The sequence below is a fragment of the Gymnoscopelus microlampas genome (assembly GCF_963454915.1).
Source record: "Gymnoscopelus microlampas genome assembly, chromosome: 8".
NCBI classification, from domain to species: domain Eukaryota; kingdom Metazoa; phylum Chordata; class Actinopteri; order Myctophiformes; family Myctophidae; genus Gymnoscopelus; species Gymnoscopelus microlampas.
The window spans coordinates 18,091,018-18,096,426 of NC_139945.1; the positions used below are offsets into that span (position 1 = coordinate 18,091,018).

At 41.2% G+C, this 5,409-nt stretch overlaps 1 protein-coding gene across 1 annotated transcript in view; it reads right to left on the reverse strand.

Moving 5' to 3' along the window:
- Nucleotides 1–990: 990 nt before the first annotated feature.
- arap1 (ArfGAP with RhoGAP domain, ankyrin repeat and PH domain 1) overlaps nt 991–5,409 on the reverse strand; it is a 136,089-nt gene continuing 131,670 nt past the window's right edge. Inside the window, exon 34 of the mRNA XM_084064578.1 lies at nt 991–4,107. The gene's annotated coding sequence lies outside the window, so the exon portion shown is untranslated. The remainder of the gene's footprint in view (nt 4,108–5,409) is intronic.

Here is a 5,409-nt window from a genome sequence, read left to right on the forward strand (position 1 = left end):
GGATATACATGTATATGATTTTCCGGTTGCCATATTTGGTACAGTATAACCATTTAAGGAAACAAATATGCCACGGGTGGCTGTGGTTTTACTACACAGTGATTTCAGAACCGAGGGTCAGAGGCACTCTGTTCCACATCCGTGCCTTACTATGCCTCCTAGCTGTTCAAAATTTCATATTAAACCATGGCCAATTGTGGATAATTACTTTAACCCATTGAGGCCTGAGGTTCCGATTCTGCAAAATGTCTTCTAAATCCTAGCGGTTTTCTGAAAAACGTATGTTTCTATATCAGTGGAACTTTTTCATGTCAAGGACCCCCAAAATGATATCTATTTGGCAGCGGACCCCCATCTCAAAATATTTTGTTCCAGGGACCCCCCAGAAGCAAAGAATAGTTAAAAATGTTCGCTTTAAAACAATATATATTCAAAGATTTGCACACATTTTCACGATTTAAAAAAGACTAGCAGATCTACAAGCTTGTAGCGCGGCACTCGGTGCTGCGCTATGAGCTTGTAGATCTGCTATTTTTGAATAGCCAAAGTGTAATAACGCTTTTTAGCTCAAATCAAAAAATGACACAGATGCGTTCCAGGTCCATCCGTCCGTCCGTCGTATATTGTTGTTGTCAGGCAGAAACCTCTTATCTCCATATTCTAACTTGTTGTGTTTATTTGTAAATGAATGCTCTACTTGATCACACTACAGCGTCACACAAAAGCATCAAAAGTAGCAGATCTACAAGCTCGAAACATGACGCAAAGCAACATGTTTTGAGCTTGTAGATCTGCTACTTTTGACATTTTTGAATTGGAATCCTGAAAAGTAACAGTTTTGGACATTGTATCCCCTGTAACACCCGAGACGATATCCTATTTTTGTGTGAATAAAACCGAAAATGAACGCACACTGATCATACTTAATATGTACTGTATGCGTATGCATGCAAAGATGTTTGCACAAAGAGTGCCCACACATACACAACCTTTGGCTGAATGTTTATTAGAGTTTCAGAAACAGAGATCAGTAATTATAAAAAATAATAATTACCTACTGTAACGAGAGAGAGAGAGAGAGAGAGAGAGAGAGAGGAGAACAGTCAAGAGTATGAGAGAACAAAAAAAAAATACAACAATTACATTAATACATAAGAGCCTTCTCTTGACTCCTGTTAAGCAATGGACTACAGGGCAGCTAAACATAGTCTCTCCCTCTCAGTCACACACACACACACACACACACACACACACACACACACACACACACACACACACACACACACACACACACACACACACACACACACACACACACACACACACACACACTGTAACATACTTAGATGGACCAACACTAAGCCTATGTTTAGCGGAACATAGGGTCACTCCAGTGGAGGAGCCGCAGGCAGATACCTAGCGCCCTCTCCTGTCCAAATAAATTATTACGCCAAGGAATGTCTTACACAGGCAACATTTTGCAAATAATGGAGACGACATCCAGGACGGCATTTACAGCTGCAGGCAGGGCCAGGGTAAACACACACAAACACTCTGCGTCAGGCTTCTACACTGCCATCAATTAGGAACTCATAAATGTTGATTTAGGTGACTAGGAAGATTGAAGACGATCGACGACCCACGTGAATGTGTACACCACTGCATTCCCTTCCTGTGCTCATTTAACCCATTAAGACCTGGAACTGTGTCATTTTTTGATTTGAGCTAAAAAGCATTATTTTACACTTTGGGCTATTCAAAAATAGCAGATATACAAGCTCATAGCGCGGCACCGAGTGCCGCGCTACGAGCTTGTAGATCTGCTATTTTTGAAAATTTGTGAAAATGTGTGCAAATCTTTGAATATAAATCATTTTAAAGCGAACATTTTTAACTCAAATCTTTGCTTCTGGGGGGTTCCTGGAACAAAATATTTTGATGGGGGTCCGCGGCCACATATATATCATTTTGGGGGTCCTTGACATGAAAAAGTTTGAGCACCACTGATATAGAAACACACGTTTTTCAGAAAACTGTTGAGATTTAGGAGACATGTAGAATCGGCTTCAGGTCTCAATGGGTTAAATGGTAGAGCCCTGCTGTGTGTTATGATTACGTTATTGTCAAGTCATAATTGTCGATTGACCATCGAGGAAACAAACATGCTCAGAAGAAAATAACATAGTGGAGTTAAAAGGAACAAAGTAGTCGTTGGTCTATTCCCCCCAAAAAATGAGCCCTACGCATTCATGGGAAATGCATGAAATTAGTCCTGGTTAGAAGAACTGCTGAATCTAGATCTATTCCTCAAAAGCCTGTGTACATCTAACAGGCTTTACCTAATGACTGTGGGAGCTGCTCAGGGTGTCGTGACGATCGCCCAGGATGCTCATCGGGGTGTTGTCATTTTCCAGGGTGCGTGAGGGGAGGGAGAGAGAAGAACAGGGAGGAACCTAGAACAGTCAACAGTGAACAGCTTGGACCAGCCAGTCCGCTAAAGCCTCCGAGGATTACTGATGAGGACGGGATGAATGTTGTGTTTACACTTGAGCTACGACTACCACAGGTGTCTGGACGTGATTGTGAAGTTGTTGCTCAGTATGGGTTGGCTGAAAGGTGGATGACATAAAATGACGCATTGTCTTCAATGTACATTAGATTCAACACTGATTTTACTATGGTCTGCAAGCAACTCTCCATGTTCCTCGAATAAAATTGTCCTTTATATTGTTAACTCATATGCACTGACGCACGCACACACACACACACACACACACGCACACACACACACACACACACACACACACACACACACACACACACACATGCACACACACAGTGCACAATTCTCTGAAAATGCTGGTTTAGGCAGTGTTTCCGCTATGAACACAAAACAAGTGGCATATATATACGTATATATATATATATATATATATACTATTAGACACTAGTATCTAATATCAGTCCCTAGGCCAATTTATCCTTTGTCGTACGACCGTGTCACTTGCTGAAAATCTGTTCTTTTCAACATGCAACACAGTCATACCACAAAGCATACTATAAAGAAACTCTCCCTCTCTCTCTCAGTCTTTTGGTCAGTGTCTGTGTCCTGGAGAAGGAATACAAGGATGAAATCAGGTTAGGGTTGCTCATGACACCGACTTGTGTATCCATAGCAACAGCTCACTTAAACTAAAACGACACACGACTACATTTCTTACTCTTCAAAGCGGGAGTTATTAAAATGGACCTGTTGTCCTTTTTTTTTCTGTTGTTAGATATTGTTGCCTGGAAACTGACAATGACCATTTTATTTCATGTATGGGTGCGATTTTGGTCCACATCAAATCGCTGACGTGAGACACACTCAATGTACCTGCTGTTGCTTGTCTTCATAGGACAGACTTTGTAACAGTGTCCCAGGGCTTCACAGAGATCTTCTAATAGTACGGCAGGGTTTTTATACAACTATTCGTCTCAACTTGGAGCACACAGCACACAGGCTGAAAGCACGTAAAGAACTGACAAATCTGCATTGGCTAGAGCAGTGCATGTAAAAAGATATTTCTATCTGAACATAGAAAAAAGAAAATAATCAAGAATTTCTACCTTTTTGAATTTGATAACTGATTGTTGCTATGCATGTTAAGCAAAGAAGCCTCATGTTAAACCATTTTAAATATACAATAGCTTCTCTCAGCTTGTCCTTCATGTCTCCATTGCCGTCGTGCAACGCCACAGGAATACCATTGTCCAACGGGAAAGTGGATTTTTTGGGGGGAACAGGGAGTGGATTGGGCACTCTGGTCTGTGAAAATCGTTCCATGTGGTCATGAGTGACTTATCCGTTTTGTTAATGCCACAGCCTCCATTTTTGAATCCAACCACGGTAAGCATTTGATTCAATTCAGTCGTGGATAAAAATAAAAATGTTACGGGTCACAGCGACCCCATTGTAGGGCCCATGATTTACATACGATCCTGTTGTCTGCTTATTTATTGGTTCCAGTCCGTATTGGTGGGAGCAGACAGCATTGTGGGAGCGACAAGACGGCGTTGCCAGTGTCTGTGCTGCGTGAATGCTCTGAGGGCATCTCACGAATCCCTCTAAGAGAAGACAGACAGACAGACTGAGAGTTAGGGAGGTGACACATCAAATAGGACATTTGCATGGTCAAAGTTAAGCCAATTCCTTTTTTTTTACAGAACCGTTTGCATTTCAAATCCAATTTTACACAAGCAGAATAAACTGCTGCGACTTTGCTGAAGGCGACATGCTGAAATTGTTTGAAGAAATGTCAGGCGGTGGAATTGTGTCTCAGAGGCTAACGTCCATGTGACAGCACTTTAAAATTCATCCTGAGAGGTGGGGATTAAATTATGTATACACACTGCAACATCCCCCCCCGGTAAACTCGAAAGTTAAATTAACAGGCGCTCGGTTGCATGGTAATTACTCCACATAATAACCTATGAGTATGCACTTATTCATGAACATAGTTCAGCTGGAATTGCATTGAAACGATAAATATACTGTATAGAATTATACACAGCAACTCAGAGTAAAAAAAAAGTTTCACATCTTAACTAAGAGTGAACTTCCAACAAGAGACGCGTGTACACCTTAGCTGGCTCCTTTCCAAGTGAAGGAGCAGAGGCTCCAGTCTCTAGTGGATGACTGAACTTCTCACCGTATCTCTAAGGGAGAGGCCAGCCACCCGTCTGAGAAAACTCATTTTGGCCACTTTTATCTGTGATCATATTCTTTCGGTCATGATGACCCACACTTCATGAAATGGGCTATTAGATGGGTGTTGTGATGTATCAGTTTCATTACGCAATAGACCTTTTGTACAGCAGCCATTTTGCATGTTGGCTCACTAGAAACACTCTTTTACGCTAAATGGAACTTAACTATAAGTAGTATCATCGGTGACATTTTACCCTATACCATTTCACGTCAAAGTGGCTGGCGTGAAAGGTCTAGATATCGCTCAACAAAGTTTAACGGCGTGTTATTTTGGAAAGGAACAATGGCAAATGATTGTTCCACTGTGGAGTTTCACTCAGTTCTAAAGTGAATCAGGGAGTATAATTATCCCGTGGTGTGGTTGGTGGTGGTGATTAGCAGAGTGGCTGTGCGGCGGACAGGCTCATCAAACTCACAGTTTCAATACCAGCAGCTGATGAGCTAATCAGTTCTCATCAGAGTCTACTGACTTAACCCATAATAACCGGGAAAGAATCTGTGTCATTTGAGATTTTAGCTATTATATATATATATAGAGCAACATACGTTTTTCCAAAAGATCTTAGGATTTAGAAGAGAGGTTCTAAAAAATATCTTTGAACATTATTTAGAAAAGGCTTGATAGTGTTTGAAAATGTTTTGAATAAAACACAAATCTT